At 52.8% G+C, this 25693-nt stretch overlaps 1 protein-coding gene and 1 long non-coding RNA gene across 3 annotated transcripts in view; one reads left to right on the top strand and one right to left on the bottom strand.

The window, feature by feature from the left end:
• Positions 1–25693, top strand: part of LOC137467945 (zinc finger protein 436-like) — a 101421-nt gene that overhangs the window by 52834 nt on the left and 22894 nt on the right. The gene's annotated exons all lie outside the window — the stretch shown is intronic.
• LOC137467947 (uncharacterized) lies at positions 2363–3729 on the bottom strand. Of its 2 annotated transcripts, none has more exons than XR_010995678.1 (2): positions 3560–3729; positions 2363–2581 (listed from the first exon to the last, which is right to left on the bottom strand). It is a non-coding gene; the product is annotated as an uncharacterized lncRNA (long non-coding RNA). The 2 variants fall into 2 exon arrangements; XR_010995679.1 differs by lacking the exon at positions 3560–3729 and adding an exon at positions 2865–2999.

The raw sequence follows: 25693 nt of genomic DNA, 5'->3' as shown, positions 1-25693 counted from the left end.
GAGGGAAGGGAGCTGCTCCCCACGGGAACCAGGAGCAAAGGGCTGGAGCACCTCGCTCTGGGGCAGAGCCCAACTTCTGTGAGGGAGTAACAGAGTTATTCACGTGCACTGGTGTGTCAGCACTGCAGGTGCTGTGCCTGCAAACACATTTGGGATGTGCAAAAGAATTCTGCAACTCTTGGCTGGATCAGGATGTCAGCAGTGCTGAACTCCAGCTTAGTCCAAAGCAAACACTTGACACCTCTTCTCATATCTGCTAGATTTTTTACCGCAGGGTATCCAGAGAAAAGTAAACAGAGGAGTAAATATTTTCATTGTTTATCAGAAATGTATCTTATTTTGCTGTAAATCTTATTTTTGCTGAAAAATCTGATTTTTGCTGAAAAATCTTACCTATTTTACATGATGTGTTATCTACTTAAAAAGAAATAGAAAAAAATTTTAAAAATGAGAAAAATATGAAAGAGAAAACAAAAAGAAACAAATGTGTAATGAAATCTTCTGTAACTTTGTATTTAAGAGGTAACTGATCTTTTTAAAAGGAGAACTCATTTACTTTGTGCCTGTTCTGATGGCCTGGATCCATCTTACTGACTGACCACAGCATTCTTTTTTTAAAGACACTGGGTTTTGTTTCCAATACTAAGATTTATTTTTTTAAATTGGTGTTGAAGCAATAGGAGGATGAGAGATGGATTGTGCACGACTGTGTCTTGAGAACAAAAACATTGCAGTTTGAAACTTGGACCTAAAGTAATTAAAATGAAACTTAGAAATCCCAGTGCATTGTGTGACAGCAGCTTTTCCTATAGGATGTGCAGCATCACAAAGACTTCATCAGTGGGGTTGGGAGTGCTTGGAGCTTTGTCCTGTGCCACTCTGGGATGCCATGAACCAGGACTTCACCTGCCACCAGCCCAGGTCACTCTCTGCCACCGCAGCTCCTTGGACCTTGTGTCCCCAAAGCAGACACAAAGTGTTTCTGCTGCTCCCCCTTTGCACAAACCCACAGAGAGCTGGGATTTTTCCAAGTCTCGTCTCTCCATTGGGCCATATTCCCAAAGAACCAGCAGCACATCCTGATGAATACGGCAAGTTACGTGGATGGTTGTCAGCTCCACTTCCTGCCTAGAAATCCTGAAACTGCTTCTAAATGCTGCTCCTTCAGCTCCTGGACACCTTCTCACACAGAGCTGGGAAAAAAAATCCCCTGGCCACCAGCTAAAAGGTGAGTTATGCCAAAGTTGGAGTACTGTGGGAAATCTCTGTCCCTCCCTGTCCTTTTAATCTATCTGTACATGGGGGTGTGCCTGGATGTGTCTTGTGCACAAAGGAAGGAGCGTGCAAGCAACGGGACTGACACTTTCAGTGTCCATGCTATTCCATACCCATGGGCACAGAGACATTATGGAAACCCTGGCACAGTAGGGCCTTCTGTCCATGGGTAGAGACATCCTAGAGCCCCTGGCACACACAGAGCCTTCTGTCCATGGGTACAGAGACATCCAAGAGCCCCTGGCACACACAGAGCCTTCTGTCCATGGCTACAGAGACATCCAAGAGCCCCTGGCACACACAGGCCTGGCACACACAGAGCCTGGCAACACAGCTTGCTTTCCCCACAGGCTGCAGGAGATGAGAACACAACATTTGCCAACACTGACTGAAAGCCACAGCTCCGGGTGCTCCCCGTGAACCCCAGCTCTGGGACCACTGTCTGCCCCATGCTTCAGGGGCTGCAGTGGGAGCCCGGCTGGGCTCTGCCCTGGGGCCATCCTGCAGGGACAGCTGCAAACAGGGAGCATTCCCTTGCCACAAAGAGCCAAGCCATGGCTGCAGGGCAGCTGCTCCAGCCCGGAGTGCACTGCTGAGTGCTGTGCTCTGGGGCTGGGGCTCCCCGCACAGGGGACTGGACTGGTGTGCCACAGGAGACAGAGAAGCTGCAGCTTCAGCATAACTGAGGTGGGTGCGTGGGCTGGGAAGAGTGGGGAGGCTCAAGGGGATTCACAGAGCTCATCCTGCTGCAAGGACGAGGAAAAGGGAGTGGGAACTCAGCAGTGAGGACAGCTGAGGGCAGAAGAGCTCTGAATGACACTAAAATCCCACTGGACCTCTGAGACATTGCTGCTCCTCAGCCAGTGACAGGATGAGTCCCTAAGCCTGGGGCTCGGCCTTCCTCATGGTGAGGGGCACCAAGGAAGGCAACAGTGTGATGGAGACTGCCATGGGCTGGGAACTCACTGGGGGACAAGAGGGAGCAGTTGGGAAGTAAAAGGCAGGTGGGGGAGAGAACAGTTCAGAGAAGGGCTGAGCTACAGCTTGAGCAAGTTGCAAAATATCATTTGGGGTCATCCCAGATTGATTTCATTTCAGAAGCTATTGAACAAGTTTAATTTTTGGGTGGTGTCATGTTTGCCCTTGAAGGTGTACACTCTGCAAACTTGAGCTGTGTTGCTGAAATGCTCAAGCAGGTCTGTGCTGCAGGTCACCCCATTTCTTCTTTGGCTGATTGCGGCCCGGTGCTGAGCTCCAGCAGAGCCCTGGCAGAGCCCAGAGCAGCCTCAGCACCCGCAGAGCCCGGCTGCAAGGAGAGAAACCAGAAAGCGCCCGTCAGCTGAAGGCTCCTGTCCCCTTGTCCCAGCCACCCGCGGTGCCCAGGCCATGCTGGCCGTGCCCAGAGCTGTGCCCAGAGCTGCCCATCCCTGCTGCCTGTGGAAGCAGAGCAGGAGGGCAGGACATGTGCCCAGCCTGCAGCCGGCCACGGCACATCCAGCCCTCAGCAGCTGCCCAGAGCAGGATGCTCCTGTGCTCGCTGCCATCTCCCCAAAGCTCTGATCCCACCATGCCAAGCAGACCGGACCGACCTCACGCCATCCTCCGCTGGAAGAAAAGCTGGTCCCAAACGATGTCCTCATCCTTCTCCAAGGGCACGGCCCATCCACGCCACAGCTGCTCCCAAGCATTTCCCCATCCAAACTGGACCCCACCTGGAACACTTCCTCTAGAAAAACACACAACAAATTATTGAAAATAGATTACAGACAAAAAGGGGAACAAGAAAAAAGGTCAAAAATCTTATCTCTGTCAGGGGATTAAGGAAGGCCCAACCCCTGCATGCCCTGAAAAAACCCACCCACAGGTGAGGGAAGCCCAGGCTTGCTCCCCTCCCCCTGCACTGCCCTCCAAAATAACGGTGATCCCAAAGCAAACAGGGGCAGTGGAGCAGCCCAAGCCCTTCCTTGCCTGCAAAGCAAAGCAGCCCCTGCACAGGTTCTGGAGTCCCACCTCTGCTCCCACCATGGGGGTTTCTTTGTGTCGGGCTGGCTGCCCCAGCCCCAGCCCCAGCCCGGGGCACGGTGGGTGCTGGGGCTGTTGGCAGGGCCAGGAGCCCACTCCCATTTCATCAGCACCCCAGCCCATCCCCCTAGCCCTGCCAAAAGCAGCCTGGCAGCCGACTGAAGGATCAGCTGCATCCTCCCCAGCAAAGGGGGAAGCTTTGGTTCCCGGCCAGGCTGTGCAATGCCCAAATCTGGGAGCATCCCCCTGCGTGTGGACTCACCTGCAAATTCCCTGTGGAGCCTGGCTTTGGAGAAGGCGCCAGAATCAAAGTCCATCATCTTCAGCTGCCGGTGACCAGGTGGAGGAAGAGGTTGTCATTTTTGATGTCGTCCTCACTGTCCCCAGCAGCAGCAGCCCCACCTGGTACAGCTTCTCCAGGGCCGCCTCCTCCTTCCCTGAGGTGAGCCCAGGCTGTCAAGGTTCTGCCCAGGGCCCCAGCTGTCAGGGAACCAGGACAAGCAAAACCAGCTCAGATGGTGGCCACCAGTGCTGGGCAGAGCAGCTCAGCTCCAGCACAAGGGCTGCGTGTTCCCATCTGATGACCCCTGGGCAGTGACACAGGCAGGACAAAACCAGTCTGGTTGGCTTTGCCACTGATTGCCAGGACAAGTGTGGAGCTGTTACCTGCCAGGCCCCTGGATCCAACTGTGCACGTTGATCTCTCCCATCTTCTAGGGCAGAAGACCACCCTGCACCCATGGATCACGGAAAAGCTCTTCTAAGGATGGCCTGTCCAAGGGCTGCATGGACAAACACCTCTTAATGAGATCCTGGCACTCTGGGGAAACAAACCAGAAATCACCAGGGGGTTGGAGAAGTTGCCCCCCTGTTCCCATGCCCAGGCCATGCTGGGTGTGCCCAGAGCTGGGCCTAAACTTCCCCATGGATTCTGTGTTTGGAGGAGAGCAGGAGAGCAGGACATGTGCCACCTCCTCAGCAGCTGCCAGAGCAGGATGCTCATGAGCTGCTGCTGTCTCCCAGCACTGGTATTGCCCCCGTGGCCAGAGATGAGGACCCACCTTGAGAGAGCCGTCGTGGGAACAAGATCCGCCCCCAGATGATCTCCTGGCCCCTCCTGAACGGGTGCTTCCCCATGACCAGGTGGTACAGCAGGAGGCCCAGGGACCAGATCGTCGCTGCCTCGCCATGGTAGTGTTGGTGCTGGATCCACTCTGGTGGGCTGTAGGACAGGGTTCCTGTGGAACACAGACAGAGTTCATCAGGGGGACTCTGCTGCTCCCAGAGCCTGGCCCCAGCACCCCATGGCATGTGGGGGCTGCCCCAGTGGCACACAGGGTGACTGCTGCCCTCTCACCAGCACCTGGGACTTGTGGACAGACTTGGGGCTGGAAAAGAAGCCACTGGTGTTGGAAGAGGGCGGCAGAAATCCTGGGTAGACCCAATCATGACACACAAAAGCAAAACTCATCCAGTGGTGGAGAAACCCTGCTCTACTCCCCGCCTGCACGGCCCCCCAAAAATGTTAACCAGTCAATGCAAACAATGGGAGCAGAGCAGTCCAAGCCCTTCTCGCCTGCACACCAAACCATCCAGGGCACAGGGTCAGACCCCCCCTCTCTGCTACCCCCACTGGGGTTTTTGTCAGGCTGGCTGCCCCAGCTCCAGCCTTAGCCCAGGCCACAGTGGGTGCTGAAGGCTGTCGGCAGGGCTGGAGCTGGCCCCCCTCACACCCCCACCCAAATCAGCTTGGCTCCAGCATTAATCCCATCCTGGCTGCAATAGGAGGAGCCCTGGGGCTGCACCCCGGCTGGGCCATGAGATGCCCAGGAGCATCCCCTGGCAGGGCTCACCTGCAAACTGGGTGTAGGCTGTGTCTTGGAGGAAGGCGCCACAGCCAAAGTCAATCAGTTTCAGCTGCCCGGTGGCCAGGTCGAGCAGGATGTTCTCAGGCTTGATGTCCCTGTGCAGGACCCCGCAGCTGGTGCAGTGCCGCACGGCCTCCAGCACCTGGCGGAACAGCCCCCGCGCCTCCTCCTCCGGCAGGAACCTCCGCTCCGCCAGGAAACCCGACAGCTCCTGGCACCGCTCCGGACGCTCCAGCACCAGCACGACGCTGTCAGGGAGCTCAAGCCACTCCAGGAGCTGAATGACACCAGTGCAGCCAGAGGACACCTTGTCCAGCAGCACGACCTCCAGGGGTGCGCTGGTGCCGTCGGGCTGCGGGAGGAGCGCGATGCCGTCAGTGGGGCTGAGGCCGTGCCAGGGCTGGGGAGCCCCTCAGCCAGCCCGGGATGCTCTGCATGCCCCGCTCAGCCCATGCCCGCTCTCCCTGCAGGGCTCCCGGCGGCTCCCACCCTGCCGGGCCCCGGCTCCTCGCCAGCCGGCACGGCCCGGCTTCTGCCGCTGGTACCGCTCACTCACCAGCTCGCCCCAGTGCCGGACGCGGTTCCGTGGCACCCTTTTTATGGCCACCTGCAAGCAAGGGAGAGCAGTGGGTTGAGCGCGCCGCCCGCCCCGCCGGGCCCCATCCTCCTCCTCCTCCGCCCCCTCCACCTCCTCCTCCTCCTCCTGCTAATCCTCCTCCTCCTCCGCCCCCTTCTCCTGCGCCCGCCGCCGGCCCCGCCGCTCACCGGGGCGCCGTCCGAGACCCGCGTGGCTGCGAAGACGCTGCCGAAGCCGCCGCTGCCCAGCAGCGAACCCAGCCGGTACCGCTCCTGCAGGGCCTCCTCCTGCGCCTTCCCTGCGGGCGGGACGGGGCTGTCAGCGCTCGGCCCGGGGCCAGGAGCGGCCCCCGAGCGCTCCCCGAGCGCCCCGGGCCGGCCCTCCCCAGGCGTTCTGTCCCTGGAACGGGACAGCGGCGGCTCGGGGCCGACGGCCGCGCTGCCGAGCGGCGGAGCTCGGGCCGGGGAAGCCGCAGCGGGGGCGGCGGGAGCGGCCACGCCGCGTGTGTCCTCCGCGGGGCCCGGGAGGAGCCGGGGCCGGGGCCGGGACTGGAGCCCACATCGGGGCCGGGGCCGGGCTCGGGCCAGGCGGAGCCAGAGGGCGGCGGTGCCGCCCCAGCCCCAGGCACTGATGCCCGCCCAGCAGCGCCACCGCCAGCACGGCCAGAGCCGGGCGGAGACGAGACCCCGGCGGGACGGCCGGGGACGGGGACGGGGATGAGGACGGGGCAGCCCCGCCGGGGGCCGGGGGCGGGCTGGGGACATGGCCCGGCAGGTGGAGAGGGAGACTGGGAGAGGAGGGGACACCGGGAAAGGGAGAGCGGGAGAGGGAGAGGAGATGCGAGAGGTACTCAATAGAGTATGTGCTTTAGCTGCCGCCGCTGCTGCCGCTGCTGCCGCTGCAACTGAAGCTCCGGGGCCGTTTGTCCCCGTGTCCGTTTTTCCGTTGCCTGCTCCCCCCCGCGCCCAGCCCCCCGCTCCCCGGGGGCAGCCCCTGAGCCTGTCCAAACACGGGAACTTTGCCCTGTTCAGCCCAGACCCAGAGTCTGGACTCCTACACAGGGGAACAGGAATCCCCTCGGTCGCTGCCATGCATTGTCCCCGCTGAGGATCAAACCCTATCGGGGCACATTCCCTGAGTGCAGAATTTGTACCTGACCCAAGCACTGCACTTACCTCTCCAGCAATGATTAAAAAAAAAAAAAAAATGGGGAAGGCAAACTGTGTGTAGCTCATGGTATTTTACTGGGTCTAAAATTCGCCAAGTCATGGATCTTAGAGATGAGATCTATTTGGATTAAGGGGATGGAGCAGTAGTGCAAGATGGAAAAGAGGAGCATAAAAATAAACAGAGAAAAACATCTTCAGTTGTTTCTTTCCATTTTCATTTCATTTCTTAAAAGCTGTTTCAGTTTTCCCAGAATCTTCTCCACACTCCTGTTTGCTCTTTCCAAGAACCTTTCCTGGAGAACGAGGTGCAGCTTCTGTCACAAGATGTGCCACCAACTGCAGCTTCTCTAGGCTTTCCACACCTTGTGTGCAGCTCAACTCTTGCAGCACAGCAGGACAAATGTTTGAAGAACTTGACAGCTTGTTCTTTCTTTTCCTTGTGGGCTGGGCAGTTGTGCCATTGGTAAGGTTTTCATTGTTACTGTTCTGCCCTAAGAAACCATGACGGGCTACCAGGAATTGTCAGGGAATGCAAGCCTGACTGAATGCAGAGAAAGAATCTGCAGAGCCTGCATCCAGAAATGGAGAGCTGTGTGAAAATCATTGCAACATCCCCATGGGCATCTTGAAAGTGATCTAGAAGATGAAAATGCTCTGACAGAGGGCATTTGTTTCTGAGTTTAGTGTGGAGGATTCCACATCTAGTGCATGGGTTCATAAATCAAGAGTTCAATCAGTTCATGGAAAGCACCAGAACAAGCTGGACCTCTCAGCCTTAAACACTTCAGTTGTTCAGGGACCCAAAAATGTTCCATAGAAAGAGCATTAGAAGGAGAGGAAAGAGACAGAGAGACAGAAAGACAGAAGCTCCACAGAAAGACACACATGTGGCTCCCAGCTCTAGGGGTTCCAGTGTGGGTGAGACACAAACCCCAGGAGAAGGCAGAGTCCATAGCAGGGGCTGACCTTGTGCTCCTTGGTTTTAAGCCCCTGGGCCTTCGTGGGCCTCCCCCCAGCTGGGTCTTGTGATTGCTGGGGCGTTCAGAGCCGGGTTAGCGCTGTCCCAGCTGTGGGACTGATTGACAGCTCAACCCAAGGTGTCTCGGGACACTGATCTCATCCAGCCTCTGACAGTGACCATGGTGACACTGGGGAACCTCATGGAACCGTAGGTCAGTGTGACAATGCAGTTCCAAGGACACCATGGTGATATCCAGGTTTGCTCAGCACCAGAGACACCTTTGCCTTGTTTGTCCCCAGCTGTCATCACTGCCTCCAGTGTTCTGCTCTAACTGGAACCCGGGGACACTTTCACATGAGTTGTGTCCCTCAGTGGGACCCATTAAAAGTTAAAGAAAGTCTGGACTTTGAATCTGACTTTGAGTTCTTGAGAAGTTCTTTGAGCACACTCTGAGGTCTGGGTCCGATGCAAAGAGCACCAAAGCCCCAGAGGGTCATTAACGTCCTGGTGCTGTGTCTGTGCTGCTGAGCTGGGCCAGGCTCCTGGCCCAGAGGAAGCTCCTGGCAAGGGCAGCGCTGCAGAGAGACAGCTGTGGCCAGGAGCAGCTCCTGTGGACAGCCCAGCAGGGCTGGGGCACTGCCAGGGCATCGCAGGGACACGAGCAGGGCGCAGACAGAGCTCACAGGGGCTCAGCACTGGCAGGGGCTGTGGGGTGTCCCAGAGGGGGCTGTGTCACAGCAGCGCCTCTGTGGCTGTGTCACGGAGGCACAGAGCAGCTGTGATGTCAGAGAGGGGCTGTGTGACAGCACAGCGTGGGTTGTGTGAGGTCACAGATTGGGCTATGACATCACAGAGCGTGTTGTGTGAGGTCATCAAGCAGCTATGGCATGATAGAGGGGACAGTGTGACATCAGAGAGCAGGCTGTGACATCATGGCATGGCTGTATGACATCATAGAGCAGGCAGTGAGGTCAAAGTGTGTGCTGTGACATCACAGAGTGGCAGTATGACATCACAGGGAGGGTTTTGTGACATCACTGAGGGGCTTGTGACATCACACAGCAGGGTGTGACATCATAGTGTGAGGCCATAGGGCAGACTCTGCCGTCATGTAGAGAGTGGCTCTGGGACATCAGAGTGTGGGTTGTGACATCACCGAGTTGGCTGTGTGACATCATAGAGAAGGCTATGACATCATGGAACAGACTGTGATGTCACAGGATGACTTTGTGATGTCATAGTACAGGGTGAATTTCTGACATCACAGAATCTTCTGTAACAGCACAGCTTTGTGACATCACAGAGTGACATCGCAGAGTTGGGCCTATGACATCACAAGGGAGCTATGTGGCATCCAAGGGTGGGTTGTGACACCACAGGGGCTGTGTGACATCACAGGGGCTGTGTGAGGTCACTGGGGAGGTGACTCTGCCCCAGCCCCCCCTCCCAGTTCCCCCAGAGAAGTCCAACGCTGCTCGTGCACAGCGGGGTCCCCTGTCCCCCCGGGTCCCCCCACCCCCGGCACCGCAGCCTCCCCCAGAGGATGTTCCACAAAATCGACCCCCGAGCCTGACACAGGGCCATGGGGGGCGGGACAGGGAACAGGGACCCCCCGGCAGCGTCCCCGTGTCCCCCAGGGCCAGAGCCTGGCCCAGGGCTCCTTCACCCTGTTGCCAACGAGGGCTTGAGTGCGCTGAAAAAATCCCCAGCAAGGGAGCAGCAAAAACCAGATTTAATATTGAGCAACAGCACCACAAAGTTCCTTGGCAAGAGTCACTCTGCTCCTGACTGGACACTTCAGGCACAAAAAAGGAAACAATGCAACAACAAAACCGAATAAATTCCAGGCAATTAAATCAGAAATAAACCGAGAACTGGGGCTTTCATTCCTATGGAAAAGAACTGTCCTTCTTCCTGCAGGTGCCCATGGCCACAGCTGGGATTTCACCTCCAACACTGCCTGTTGTGACAGACTGGAGGAGATTGTGGGCTGGAAACATTTTGTGTGTGGGGGAGGAAGGGGCAGGTCCAGCCCTGCCCTGCCCTGGAACCCCAATCCCCCCAGGGCCTCTATCCCAGCCCAGCAGTGTCTGCCAGTCCCTGGCACAGCACAGGCAATGGTCCACAGCCACCTCTGGAGCCCCCAGCCCAGCTCCTGAGTGACCAAATGACCCCAAGTCCCACCTGGGGGAAGGGCCCAGGAAGACCAAGGGGTATTTAAGGCTGAGCACAAGGCGAGCACACATCTTGACCCTACCTCCTCTTGGAATTTCTATCTAAACAGTGCTGTAACCCAGGAGATGGTAGCTCTGTGTGTGCTTCTCTAAATCTTTTTCATCATTCTCTATTTCTGTCTCTCGTTCTTTTATTTCTGACCTCTTGAAAATTTTGAGCAACTTAAAACTCAGATGGCTTAGAGTTTGTGAAGTTGAATGGACCAATATACAGCTTTGAGAAGTGTTTTGTGTTCATTGAATGTCTTATTAAACCTTTTGCCAAAGTTTCAGCTCCTTAGCTCCAACTCCCACCTGCTTTCCTTGGAGAAGGAGCTGCCCCAAACACAGAGGGATGTTCTTTTCTTGTCAGCCAGCAAAGCCAAGGGAAGACACAGCTCCATCAAATGCAAAAGTCATTCCTCTGCTGGATATTAAATCCACTTTGCACAGCAGACAGTCTCAGAGCAATGCAAAACACCTTCTGTGCCCAGCACAGGTCCCAAGGTCCCCCCAAACCCTCCCTGCCCCAATTCTGCCCAGATTTGCTCTTTGCACACACGAGTCACACACTGAAGGCACGAGCTCCTTCCATGCCCAGAGGGAGGAAAAGCGGGAAAGTGGATGAAGAGCTCTCCTGGGCAGAGCCAAGGTCCAAGGGCCCCTGCAGGGAACCACAACTCATCAGGTTTGTGTCCTTTGGGCTCAGGGATGGTGACACTCAGAAGCACAGAAAGGTTTCTTGCCAACAAACACAAGCTGAACATTTGAACAGTTTAATAACCATCACAGCTCTTCCCTCAGCTCTCTGTGATGTCCCAGCAGAATCTGACATGTCCCCCATCCCCAAGGGATTTCCATACAGGAACAGTTTTAGACAGAGACATAAGAAAAGGCAATACTGTGACAGATATTAATATAAGTAAGGTGTTGATTAATGTGATATTTATTTGAACTTCTTAAAGATTGGGCAACTCCCTGAAGCTCAAAGCATGTAACCAGTCAGTTGAGAGGCCCTTGCGTGACCAGAGAGCATCTGGAGGAGGAAATCTGGGAGTAACAGGAAGGACATAGATCCAGCTGGTCTAGTGAAGAGATGTCCTTAGACATGGCCATTTCAACAGAAGAGATGGAAATACCTGAAGGAAGAGAGAGATGATGTAGTAAACAATATTGGTGACTCAAGTAAAGGGGAAGATCAGTATTTCTTCTCCTTCTCCCATCAGTACACTTCCAGGAAATTCCTGGAGGGAAGACTTTGGTATTTCTTAAAAGTACTCAAGTGACCCAGATAATAAAAATGTCCTTGTATATTATGAAATGTACAAGAATTTAAACCTGTGCCCCTTTCCAGGCAGATATCAGCTGTGTGCCCATGGACAGGCAGTGCCACTTTTGCCCTGAGGTGCCGAACTGGGATTGGATCTCTCAGAGAGGAGCTGAGGGAGAGCAGAGCACCTTGCAAGCTGCAGGTCCCTGCCAGCCCCGCAGGGCTCCTGTGCCATCAACATCTGCTCTGCTCCAGCCTGAAACAGGGCCCATCATGGTGCCGGGATCATCAGAGAGCTGAGGTGTGTGCTGGAATTCAATGCCCTCCCCATGGCGCAGCAGCCTGCATTTCCCTGCTCCAGCCTTGGTCTCCAGCACAGCCATGGAGGCTCTTTGGGCTCCTGAGTGTTCCTGCAGCCACCAAGGGCAGCTGAGCTCTGCCTTTGGCACAGTCAGCCCTGGCCAGCGCAGGCCATGCTCAGCAATTCCTTGTCTGTGCCCGGCCTTGCTGCCAGCCTCGGCAGCGGCTGCGTGGCCCCTTTGTGACCCTGTGCTGGCCCGGCCATGGTGCCACAGCCCCTGTGCAGGCCCAGCCCAGGACAGGAGCATTGCGGCTGGGAACGGCCCCTGTGCCGTGGTGCCCACAGCAGCCTTGGGGCTCTGTGCCCCATGGCCTCCCTGCTGGGCAGCCTCTGCCAGCTCCTGCAGAGCCCGTGGCACCTGTGGGGCTGCACAGACAGCCCTGCCCCGGGCTCTGCCGGCCTCTGGGCCAGCAGAGAGGCCGGCCAGGGCTGGCCATGGCCGGGAACAGGCCCTGAGCCCCGCAGGAGGATGGAGCTGGGCCACAGCCAAACTCAGCCCAGGGCAAAGCTGGGCTCAGCAGCCAGGGCTGCCAAGGGCTGGGGACAGAGGCGGGCGGAGACAAATGTCCTGGGCCCCCTCCCTGCTGTGTCCATGCCCCCAAGGGCACAGAGCAGCCTCCTCTCTCAGACACTTGCCTGTTTTCCATGCCTTGCACAGGCGCTGGCCCTGCCCCACAAGGCCTGGGCTGAGTCCTGCCCTGCACGCTCAGCCAGGCTGGGATGGACACTGATGGTTCCTGTGCCAGGCTCTCTGAGCCCAGCCCAGCTCCCTGCAAGCTCTGCCAGCTGCCCTGAGCTCTGTGCAGCACCAAGGGCCTCTCCCCAGTGCAGCCCAGCCGGCTCTGGCCCCACAGCTCTGCTCAGCCCAGGCTGCTCTGGCCACTGGCCCCACGGCCTCAGCCCCTGGCCAGGGCACAGCAGCAGCTGCAGCTCAGCCAGGACTCAGCCCCAGCCATGGGGGAAGGGGCTTGGCCAAGGCCAAAGGAGGCTCCCTGGGTGCCCTGCTCCCCTCGGGCTGAGGTGCTGAGAGCTCTGCAGCCCCTGCTGCCCTCCCATCTGCCCAGGCCAGCACAAGAGCCCCGGCCTTGGGGCCCTCCAGAGCTGCTCCTGCTCCAGGCCCAGGGCCCATCCCAAAGCCGGGGCAGCCACAAAGCTGTCTTAGGGTGAAGAGCCTGGCTCTGTGTTCTCCATCCCCTCCTTCCTGGCGCTGCCAGGCTGGGATGAGGAGCCCCTCAGCCTTCCCTGCTCTGGGCTGGACAAGCCCAGCTCCCTCAGCCTCTGCTCACAGCCCGAGGGCTCCAGCCCTACTTTGGAGGCCCTTCCCTAACCCTGCTCCAGCTGCCAGACATCTTTCCTGCCCTGGGGAACCCAACCCAGGCCACAGGGACCTGGATAATCCACGTCCTTGATGTCCTGGTCACACAGCCCTGGCCCCTTTTCCCCATGTCAGGCTCTGGGGGGGATCCTGTGGAATGTCCTTTGGTGGGGGCTGTGGCTCCAGGTGGACCGGGGGGATACCAGGGGATAAGGGACCCCGCTGGGCATGAACAGCATTGGACTTGTTGGGAGAAACTGTGAGGGGGAGCTGGGGCGGAGTGACCACCCCAGTGACGTCACAGAGCCCTCCTGGGATGTCACACAGCCCCTCTGTGATGTCACAGCCTGCTCTGGGATATCAGACCTCTGCCCTATGATGTCACAGCAGGCTCTGGGATGTCACAGAGGCAGTCTATGATGCTGTAGCTGCTCGATGACCTCACATAACTCTGTGACCTCATGTTACCAGATGATAAATTATCTACATCAGGTGAGTTAACACCGGAGCTTGTTCTCCAAAACCCCAGGCCTATGGAAACCACACAATGCTCATTGTGTCAGAAGGGGAACTGGAAGTTCACCAGCCTCAGTGTCCTGCCAGCTCAGCCAGGCCCACTGGAACATTGGGGTCCACGACCACCAGGGACCACCAGAGAGACCCCCAGAACAGAAGAGAGCATGCAAAAGGGGAGGGGAAATACGTTAATGATTCTGGGGGAATGATTATCAGATGTGTGTTTAGTCCAGGACAATCAATGAATATGTGTGCAAAATACAGAATATGAACAGAAACTTTCCTGTACTCAGCACGCTCGGCTTTGGGAGGAGCTATCCCCCGTGCATCCGGCTGAATAAAGAATGCTGCTTCTTAATGCTGCATTGGGGTTAAGGAGTTTTCTGTTTTACTGAATTTTTGGAAACACTCCACTCCCAAGGAAAGCTCTGTCTCCTGCTGCTCACAAACAGAGAAGCGCTGGTGGCAGATGTGGGGGTCGGAGGCTGCCTGGGGCACAGTGACCATGAAATAATCAAGATTTCAATGTTTTGTGAAAGAAGGAGGGGTAGCAACAAAACTTCCACATTGAAATTAGGAAGGGCAGACTTTGGCCTATTTAGGATGCAGATTTGGGGAGTACCGAATCAGGTACTGATTTTTTTAAGGGAAACAGCCCTTTAAAACAAAGGCGTCCTGGGAGGATGGACACATTTCAAGGAAGTAATCTTACAGGGGAAGGAGCAGCCTGTGCCAGTGTAGCAAAAGATGAGCTGGTGAGGAAAATGACTGCCCTGACTGCCCATGGAGCTTCTGTGGGAACTCAAAGGAAAAATAGAGGGTGCATTAACTTTGGACAGAATGTCAGGCAACTTTGGAAGTGTTAAAGGATGTTATTAGGTCATGGAGAAAGAAAAGTTGAGAGGTGAAACTCAACTACTGCTTAAGTTGGCCACTTCTGTGAAAAAAAATTGAAAAGGTTTCTGTAAATAAATTAATAGCAAAATCTGGGATAAGGAGAACATCTTTATTGGATGCAGTGGAGAATATAGTAAGTAAAGACAAAGAAAAGACTGAGTAACTTAACACCTTGTTTGTATCAATTTTCAATATTAGGATAGGTTGTCCTCAGGACAAGAAATCTCCTGAGCTGGTAGATAGGCACAGGGAGCAGAACAGCCCCCTGTAGTCCAGGAGGGAGCAGTTGGGGACCTGCTGAGACACTCAGATGCTCACAGGTGTATGGGATCAGATGGGATCCATCCTAGGGGGATGAGGGAGCTGGTGGATGAACTCGCCAAGCTGCTCTCCATCATTTACCATCAGTCCCTGGCTCAGCAGGGAGGTCCCAGAGCACTGGAGGAGCCAGTGTGAGCCCATCCCCAAGAAAAGCTGGAAGGAGGATCTGGGGAACTCCAGGCCTGTCAGCCTGACCTTGGTGCCTGGCAAGGTTATGGAACAGATCACCCTGAGTGCCATCACAGGGCACCCACAGGATGGCCGAGGGGTCAGAGCCAGCCAGCTTGGATTTAAATGTCTGCATTGATGATCTGGATGAGGGGACTGAGTCCACCATCAGGAAATTTGCAGATGACAAGCTGCCTGTGAGTGTTGATCTGCTGGAGGGGAGGAGGGCTCTGCACAGGGACCTGGACAGGCTGGATCCAGGGCCCAAATCCAGCAAGGTGAGGTTTAACAAGTCCAAGTGCCAGGACACGGCACTCGAGGTGCTGCCCAACGAGTGCCGAGCACAGGGGAAGAATCACTGCCCTGGTCCTGCTGGCCACACCGTTCCTGATCCAGGCCAGGAGCCAATGGCCTTCTTGGCCACCTGGGCACGCTGCTGGCTCATGTCCAGCCTGCTGTCCATCAGTCCCTGCAGGTCCCTTTCTGCCTGGCTGCTGTCCAGCCACTCTGTCCCCCGCTCTGCACACAGACATTGCTGCTGCAGCTCCAGAGAAGGCAACAAAAGGGCATCTCTGCTGAAAATTCTGCTGGCAGACCCTTTAGTTCCTTTAAATCCACCAAGAGCACAGCCCCTCATTGACACAGTCTGTGGCCACAGGGAAGGTGGAGAGAAACAAAATGAGAAATGGCACAAACAAGGACATTTCTTTGTGGACAACATTAAAATGTAAAACAAAGAAAAAGAACCTCCAAAATGAAACCAACAAGAAGCATCAAAGATAACTTTTATTACAAGTGATTTGCAGAAATTGGCCAGCAGTTTAATGTTCCTGAAAGCATCCAGTCATCAGTCTCCTCACTGCAAACTTGAGCTCCTGGTTCCTCAGGCTGTAGATGAGGGGGTTCAGGGCTGGAGGCACCACCGAGTACAGAACTGACAAGGCCAGATCTAGGGATGGTGAGGAGATGGAGGGGGGCTTCAGGTGAGCAAATGTGGCAGTCGTGAGGAACAGGGAGACCACAGCCAGGTGAGGGAGGCAGGTGGAAAAAGCTTTGTGCCGTCCCTGCTCAGAGGGGATCCTCAGCACGGCCCTTAAGATCTGCACATAGGAGAAAACAATGAACACAAAACAGCCAAAAGCTAAACAGCCACTAACCACAATGAGCCAAAGTTCCCTGAAGTAGGATTTGGAGCAGGAGAGCTTGAGGATCTGGGGGATTTCACAGAAGACCTGGGCAGTGCCATGGCACAGGGGCAGGGAAAATGTATTGGCCGTGTGCAGCAGCGAATTGAGAAAGGCACTGGCCCAGGCAGCTGCTGCCATGTGGGCACAAGCTCTGCTGCCCAGGAGGGTCCCGTAGTGCAGGGGTTTGCAGATGGACACATAGTGGTCATAGCACATGATGGTCAGGAGGGAAAACTCTGTCCCAAGGAAGAAGATAATCAGAAAAAGCTGTGCAGCACATGCCATGTAGGAGATGGTGCTGGTGTCCCAGAGGGAATTGTGCATGGCTTTGGGGACAGTGGTGCAGATGGAGCCCAGGTCGCTGAGGGCCAGGTTGAGCAGGAAGAAGAACATGGGCGAGTGCAGGTGGTGGCCGCAGGCTACGGCGCTGATGATGAGGCCGTTGCCCAGGAGGGCAGCCAGGGAGAGGCCCAGGAAGAGGCAGAAGTGCAGGAGCTGCAGCTGCCGCGCGTCTGCCAGTGCCAGCAGGAGGAAGTGGCTGTTGGAGCTGCTGTTGGACATTGGCTGTGGCTGCACATGGGGTTCTGTAATAAAAGTAATCATGGAATAGTTGGGTTTGGAGAGGACTTTAAATATCCCAGCACAGCTTGGGGGCACTTTCCCAACCCTGCCTGCCCAGGGCTCTGCTGCCTGGAGCTGTCCCTGCCAGCAGCTGCTCCCCTGTGCCCAGGGCTGGGCCCTGCCAGTGCTGCCAGAGCCCAGCCCAGCCCTGGGGGCTCAGCTCTGCCCTGCAGACCCCTCCCAGCTCAGGCACTGCCCAGGGGCAGCTCTGGCTCTGCAGGCTCTGATGGCAATGTTAGAGCAACCCTGAGGAGGCTGGAAAAGCAACACTGATGCTGCCTCTAAGGGGCCCTGTGCTCGTTTCTGTCACTGCCTGGTTTATTCAGATCTGAGACAATTTTTTTTATATTTCTCATGGTGAACTGAGAAATGAATATCTATGTGCAATTTCCCATACAGGCAACACAGATCAGTACACTAAAAATGCAGGATTTTCCCATTTTGTAGCCCATGACTGGCTGTGCTCCCTGTTTAATATGCTTGGAAATGTTCTGGAGGTAAATGTCATGCTGGGAGCAATCCTGAGCAATACAGAATCCTCACCACACAAGAAGAACACTTTCCAGCCTTTCCAGCTGTCTCCTTCCACCCACATTTTGTCCCCCAGCGCTGGGAGCAGCTCCCCGGGCCGGCTGAGAGCTGTCCCTGGCAGGCAGCAGAGTCCCTGGCCCAGCACAGCGCCCTGAGCTGCAGGACCCTGCTTTGCAGGACAGCCCTGGGCACCCCTGGCTGCTCTGCACAAGAGATGATCAGAGAATGTACTCACAGGGTCTGTGGGCATTGGGATGTTCCAGCTGTAGGAGATCACTCCAGGAGCTGCAGCTGCATTGTCCTGCAGCCAGAGGTTCCTGTGCCAAGGGCTGGCACTGATTCTGCCCCAGGCACTTCTCAGCACCTTCCCAGCCCTGACTGATGGAAGCTCTCTGTGCCTCTGTGCTGTGCCCGGGCTGGCTGCAGGCAGTGCCCCAGCCCTGCTGGGCTGGGAGCAGAGCTGCTCATCCAGAGAAATGTGCTTTTGAAGCTCTCCTTGGTTACCAGGATCACCCTCTGTGCCAGGAGCCCGGCCCAGCTCAGCAGCACAGACACAGCACAAGGACTTTAATGACCCTCTGGGGCTTTGTGCTCAGGCCCTGAACATCAGGCCCTGAGAGGGAGCTGCAGAAACCTCTCCAGAACTCCAAGACAGAATCCAACTCCAAAGTTTCTTTGACTTTTAATGGGTTCCACTGAGGGACACGACTGAGAAAGTGTCCCCAGGCCCCAGGCAGAGCAGAGAACTGGAGGCACTGATGACAGGTGGGGACAAAGAGAAGCCAAGTGTTGGTGCCCTGGGGCACAGCAGCATCTGTGCCACCAAGGGCCGTGAGGAGACACCTTGTCCTGAGGCTGGGGCCTCCTGGCACAGCCCCAGCCAGGCTGGGCACTGTCACCCCCTTTTCCTGCCCTCAGCATCCCCCCCTAGCCCACATCCCAGTGGCCTCAAGGATCTGCTGGAAGGAGTCCCTGGGGAGCCTTGCTCAGGAATGGCCCTGGGGGCTCCTTCATGCTACCAGGGACTGCAGGTTTTTCAAAGGACTTTGGCTTTGGCTTTTGCCTTGGAGTCTCTGAGAGCTTTGTGCAATCATGGCCTCCAATTATCTGCTGTAATTAGTCCCTGGAGAGGCTTTGTCAGGAACAACACTCAGTGGGGCTCATTAATGCTTCAAGGTACTTCAGTTCTTTTAAGGTACTTGGTGTTTCCCTTTTGATCCAGACTCTGTGAGAGGTTTGTGCAATCATGGCCCCAATTATCTGCTTTAACGTGTCCCTTGAGAGCTTTGTACTGACACTCAGTGGGGCTCATTGATGTTTTGAGATACTCAAGGAGTTTAAGGTACTTTGGATTTTCCTTTCCACACTGAGTTTCTGAGACTTTTTTTTTTACCATCCTGGCCTCCAGTTCTCTCCTCCAAGGAGTCCATGAGGAGCCTGTGTTTGGGATGGACCTCAGTGGCACCCATTAATGCTTTGAGACATTTTGGGTTTTTCCTCTGACTTTGACTCCTGGAAAGGTTTGTGCAATCTCCTCTCAGGCCTTGAGGTTCCAGGGCTCAGCTCCAAATGCACCACAGGGCTCATTAGGATCAAGCAACTTCTGACAAACCATGGCTCTGCCTTGATTTCCCTCTGCTCTAATGTAGTTCATTAAGAAGGTTTCCTTTTACAGTTATGGAGAAATATTTCAAAGAGCTTCTAAGAAATATGTATTCCTATTTTAAAGAGTGTCTTTTATTACTGTTCTCATTAGAGAAGAGGTGATTGCAGCATTCTGTGATTGATATTGATGTAGGGCCGCTCCTAAAGAGGTCTGGCCAGGTCAGAGAAGTTTAACTTGAGGTCTGACCCAGTGTGGACACCTTGCCCCACATTCCCTAACCCCATGTGAGAAACTATTTTCACTTTCACAAATGTAAATGGTTTATTACGACCTTATCAAAATACAACAGAAGAGTGAATAAAGAATAAATACAGTGCCAGAAGCAAAGCATTCAGTCACCCTGTGCTCATCTACAAAATGGATGCTCTATCTTTTATACCTCTAGCCCCTCCCAAAGTCTTGTCAATCCACTTCTTCTTCACTGTCCAGTGGTGGAGATCACTTTCTTACAGCTTGATTGGAGGTCAGGCGCTGCCATAGCAACAAGCCGACCCTCCCAAATGCCTTGACTACTGAGGGCATCCCGTGATAACAATGCAAGAGGGAGAGGAAAGATAACTATACACCTACACAACTTCTCTTAACATATACTTAATATTCACCCCTTAATTGTGAGAGTCAACAATAGGATTACCCATCTATAACAAACCCCCTTTTCTTTTTCTATAAGTCATTTTGCTTGAACAATTACATTAAAAAAATTCTCTCTCTCTTGAATGAGTCATACTAGCAGCTGTTGATGTGGGCAAGGACAGTGGGAACAGGAGAAAAATCTCAGGTTTTCCTTAGACACACTTATTTGGAATGGACAAAAGGGCCTTACAGAGGTCCAGTATGGCTCTGACTCCCATCTACCGTGCCTATGTGGTTGCGATCCATAGTCATTGTATCTTAGGGGTCCAGAGGCCAGCTCGGTCTCGCCCTCCAGTCCCTTTTGTATTCAAAGACAGTTGGGGAATTACAGATGTCCAGTATGGCCTTTTGTCCCTACCTTACCATGCCTACGTGGTTGCTACCCACAGCAGGGCTATGGGGTCTTCTTGGTAGTGAACAAAGGGGTCTTGCCCTGCTTCCTTTGTCTTATTTTCTTAAAGAAGCTGTCCCATCACCTTTTACAGACCCTTGTGTACTTCCCATCAACAGATGCTGATAATTCTCACCCATTAACACAGGAAGACAGTCCTCAAACTGGTTGGTGGAAGCTTGACTTTGGGCATCTTGGTGTCTTTCTGGTTGTCTTTCAGTCTCTGCTTAAGAGTCAATCTCGTTTCACCCAGTCTGGATGTTGTAGTTCACTCTTTGGGTTCTTCTACCGGGCCTTTAACTGTTGGCATGAGTCCATCTGTTGGCATGAGTCCATCCCCACTCTGCAGTTCACACGGCTGATTCGGTGATGAACAGTGCCTGAAAGGGACCTTCCCACTGAGGAGTTAGAGGTTGATCTCTCCATGACTTGATCATTACTTGATCCAATCCCCAGAATTAACATTATGGATTCTGAAATCCAGGGTGTTAGTTTGAGGAATTGCTCCTTTATGTTATAGCCCTTGTAAGGTTTCTCCTATAGACATAACATATTTCTTGGCATTGGCTTCCCCTTCCTCATAGATGGCAATGCTCTGGGGTGAGGTCAAAAAGGGTAACCAAATGTCATTTCATAGGGTGACACCCCCAGATCTGACCGGGGTTGGTTTCTAATTTTTAATAAGGACAAAGGGAGACATTTTATCTATGACGTGGGTTTCAGTCATCAGCTCAACTAGAGCTCTTTTAAGAGTTTGATTCATCCTCTCAGTGTGACCAGAACTCTGTGGATGCCATGGAGTATGTAATTCCCATTTACTCCCAGGGTTTGAACAACTTTTTGCAATATTTTAGAGGTGAAATGAGTTCCTTGGTCTGAATCAATCCTGTTCACCATCCCATATTGGGGAATGATTGATTCTAGAAGTGTTTTACTCACAACATTGGCATTGGCTTTAACCGTGGGTACCGCCTCTACCCAGTGAGTCAAGTTGCCTACTATCACTAGTAAAAACTTCCACCGTTGTACATGGGGAAGCTCGGTAAAGTCTACTTGGATGTTTTGACAGGGTCTTAAGGCTAGTTCTTGCCCTCCTCTGGGTGTTTTCCTCATGATTTTCTGACTCACTTGTTGGCATATCACACACCTTTCAGTTACTTGCTTAGCTATCCCAAAAAAATTCCAATGCAGCCCCAGTCCCTTAGAAATTGATCACTTAGCGCTTGTGTACCCCAATGTGTTGTTCCATGTATGCCTTCTAACATTTTCCTGGCAAGGAGTTTATTCAACATTTGTCTCCCATCTGCTAATCTCCACTTCCCTTTGTTATCATTCTTAGCTCCTATTCTAAGGAATTCTTTCTCTTCTGTCTCACTGAATACGGGAACTTCTTCTATTTCTCCCATAGGGGTTAATGCTATCATTAGTTTTTCTGACCCTGATTTGGCTGAATTCTTAGCGTCTAAATCTGCTAAATGGTTCCACTGTTCTTCTTGAGTCACCCCTTTTTTATGTCCTTTAACATATACTACTGCCACTTCTTCTGGTATTTGTAAGGTTTCTATCACTTCTAAAATAAGTTTTTAGTTCCTTTCCCCATTGAATTTAATAGCCCACACTCTTCCCAGATTTTCCCATAGGTATGCACTACTCCAAAAGCATATTTTGAGTCTGTATATATTGTTCCTCTTTTCTGTGCTAATATTTCCAGAGTTTGCTTTAGGGCATACAACTCACATGCTTGGGCTGACCAGTTGGAAGGTAACTTTCCTTTTTCTAGGGCCACTAACTCTTCATCTACTATAATGTATCCTGATAGCCATTGTCCCCGGATTACCTGTGGAAATCCATCAATGTACAATCATTTCCCTCCTTGGAATGGTTGATGTGTTAGGTCCTCTCTTACTTTAGTTTGATAATTTATAACCTCTAGGCAATTATATATTAATTCCTCACCTGGATTTCCATCTAAAAACTGGGCAGGGTTCAGTTGGTTACTCACAATTAACTCTAATTATCCATTGTCTATTAGGATGGCTTCATATTTTAGCACTTGGGAATCAGTGAGCCATTTCTCAGCCTTTTAGCTGAGGATACTCCTTACTGAGTGAGTGGTATATATTTTCAATTTTCCCCCAGAGGTTAATTTTTTGCTTTCTTCTACGAGTAGGGCGCTCGCTGCCACCGCCTGAATACAGGTTGGCCACCCCCAGCTGGCAGGGTCTTGCAGTTTTGATAAACAGGCCACTGGTTTCCTGGATCCTCCCCGGTCCTGGGCTAACACTCCATGTGCTGCCCCTTTTTCTATATCCACAGATAGAAGGGTTTGTCTAAGGCAGGAAGACTCAGTGCTGCTGCACTGACTAATTTTTTCTTTAAAGCTTCAAAATTTGCTTGTCGTCTTCTTCCCACCTTATCTCTTCTTCTATTAACTTTTCAAACAAGAACCTGATGGCCTGCATGTATCCTTCAATCCATAGCCTACACTATCCCAACAGGCCTAAAAGCCCTCTGACTTCTCTCTTAGATTTTGGCCGTGGGAGTGAGGCAATCCCTGCAATTCTCTGAGGGTTCAGCCACTGGCTCCCTTGACAAATCACACGTCCTAGGCATTTTACTTCCCTCTCTACAAATTGGAGTTTCCCTTTTGATACTCAAAGTCCTTGGCTCCCCAGAAAACTTAACAATGCTATGGTGGATTCTCGAACTTTGTTTTCTTCCCGTCCTGAGAGAAGCAAATCGTCTCCATACTGGATGATCTTTATCTCAGGTTTGATGGAGAATTGTTTGGTTTGGGGATTTGGAAAACCCTTGTGGTAACCTAGTCCACCGAAGCTGTTGCTTTCTCCCTGAATCGGGGTCCTCCCATTCAGAGGCAAACATATCCCTACTTTCTCCTGCCAGTGGACATGCCCAAAAGGCATCTTTTAGGTCTGTCACACTAAACCACTGGTGTGCTGGGGGGATATTACTCAGTAGTGTATAGGGCTTAGGCACTACTGGGTACTGATTCACTGTTCTTTTGTTAACTTCTCTTAAATCTTGGACAAGCTTGTAAGTCCCATCAGACTTCTTTACTGGTAAAACAGGTGTATTATGGGGGACATACATGGTTCTAAGGCACCCTACTCAAGTAGGTCCTGGGTGGCCAGCTGCAGTCCTTGTCTCCCTTCCAGGGAGAGTGGGTATTGTCATACCTGAACTGGATGGTTCTCATCAACTGTTTTTATTACTACAGGTTTCATGTTCAATTTACCTTAATTTTTTGGTTTTGCCCGCACCATCTCATGAATTTTGTCCTCATTCTCTTCTGTTAATTGGAGAAGTTTAACCACCATTTTTCCTTCCTCTGGCAGTACTCTAATGTCTAACTGCACCTGTAAATCCCACCCTAATAGATTTCACCCTGCTTCTGGAACTAATAGAACATCCCCTGTTGAGGATTTTTTGCAGGACAATGGACACATTCAGCAGATGCACAGTCCAGCCTTCTGGTAACAAAGGAACCAGTTCTAGAAACGGGGTCAGTGAATCCTTGACGACAGGAAAAGAAGAAGTCAGAGGAATCCGCAAAGTTGTCAGCAAAATAAAAAAGAGAACTCAGGGTGGGCCAGACAACCAAAGCAAGACGCATGAAGAATCGGGTGATCCAACCAGCATTTAATTTTAGACGCATAAACAGCTAGGATTAACCAATCATGTATTAGATAGAGACTCTTGCACAGCAGAACTGATTCTAAATACAGGCCTCTGTACAATAAAATTGGCTTCACTTGATCATATTGATCATGGCGAGATGTCCCATTTGTGATTCTCCGCACCACAATTCCTATCTCAGACCCCAGGTCTAATGATGCATGTTGATGCATAGAATCCCTTAGACACTCTAGAAACTCAGATGGAGTCTCGGAAGGCCCCTGCTTAATAGAATACAGGACAGACCATTTTTTGGTGTTTGGGATAGCTCTCTCCACTCCCAGTGCTATCCAATCTTGATAATCTGCTAATTTCTGAAACTCTGCCGATATATTTGGATCCCATTTAGGATCCCTTGGAGAGGGAAAAATTCTCTTACATCCAATCACTGGCTTTTACGGTGATCCTCTGCCAAAGCCCCTGCTGTTCTCAGGATCAGCTGCTTTTCTGTTTCAGTGAAAGTATCCAGTAATACCTGGGTGTCTCTCCAATCTGGGTTGTGTTGTTTGATAACATATTGTAAATGCTTCGCTATAAGTGTCGAGTTGCTGTGGTAATTTTTAGCAATCCTTTCCCACGCCTCTAGATCAGGGGTGGAGAATGGTACTTTAACCATCAGTCTCCCTCCTTCTGGTCCCACTGCCTCTCGCAGAGCGGCCTGTAACACTGCTTGTCTCCTGGTTCTGGACAAAACCGGACTGCCAGGAGGGGAGTGGGTTTGAGTAGATGTCCCTTCCAAGCCTGCATCCTCTTTTTTTGGAAAGTCCACCTCATCCTCATCCTCATCCTCATCCTCATCCTCATCCTCATCCTCATCCTCCCGTCTCCTAGGAGGCACTTTCAGCAAATCTATTGCATCTTGTTCTTGAGCTGCAGCACGGTAGACCTTATGTGATTTGGTACATGGCTGTCCTATGCTGCACGCTGAGCAACATTGCTTAATTTGCCCTCTATTTCCTTTGTTTTCCTTCTCAAGGGCTAACACCAGTGGGTCTGAGGGAGCGCTGAGCCCACAGTGCCTCTCCCATTCCAGATGATTTCGTAAGGCAAGAAACATATCAGCATAAGAGACCTCATCCTACTTCCTTCCTGTCTTAAAAACCGCATTAACTGCAACAAGGTATTACAATCTAAAGTTCCTGCCGGTGGCCACTTGGCTCAATCTTCCAGCCTGTATAATGGCCACCACCGCATGCAGTGTTGGATTAAATCTTGTTCTCCAATCCCCCCCTACTGGTGACTTCTTTCCAGTGGGTTAAGATACACCCTAAAGAGCTAGCTCGGGGTAACTTCTTTGCTCTGGTGCGTTCCCATTATCTCCTTCTCCTTCTCACTTCCACCCAAAACTCTCTTCACAAAGCCTCACAGTCCTTTCCCAATTCTCCTCCCACGTGCAACCCCAGGTTACAGGTACCAGATGTGATTTTCCACACACAAGCTTTAAAATCTGAGGTTCAAAATGGGCTCAATTAGGAAACATCCATCCACACTCAGAGCATATGCCCCGCCGCCTGCTGAACAGCAATACCAACGCTTCTCACAAACTCCGCACTGCAATAGTGCCCATGGAGGGTGCCAGTCTCTCGAGGTGCCCAAGGCTCCCAAGAATTGCCCACAAAGGCAGGCTATTCCACTTACTCCTTCGTGAATTTCTAAATTCTCCACAGTGGGTTGCTTCCAATCTAGAGAAACGATGTAAATTACCTTTATGTTACCATTAGCTGAGGTCCAATAAAGTCCCTCTAAATAAACCCATTCATCCCCTTTATCTATCCAGTGATTCACTGGATTTACAAACTCCCAGGGGTCAAACCCGAACCACTGAGGCAGTGGAATCCTCTCAGTTCGTCTAGCCACAGTTAAAACATGCACAATCTACACAAACACATTCAAACATGCCACGTGTCCTCACCCACACTTCTTTGCTTGCTCTGCTTCTCCCCAGCTGCCTCCCCGCAGGACGCTATCTGCCCACACAGCCTCCCAGCCGGCACCCTGGGCCTCACTTGGCCGCCTCACTAGTGGGCAGAGCCTC

This window comes from Anomalospiza imberbis, unplaced genomic scaffold, assembly GCF_031753505.1.
Source record: "Anomalospiza imberbis isolate Cuckoo-Finch-1a 21T00152 unplaced genomic scaffold, ASM3175350v1 scaffold_89, whole genome shotgun sequence".
Taxonomy (NCBI): Eukaryota; Metazoa; Chordata; class Aves; order Passeriformes; family Viduidae; genus Anomalospiza; species Anomalospiza imberbis.
This window is presented reverse-complemented; position numbering and strand designations above follow the sequence as displayed.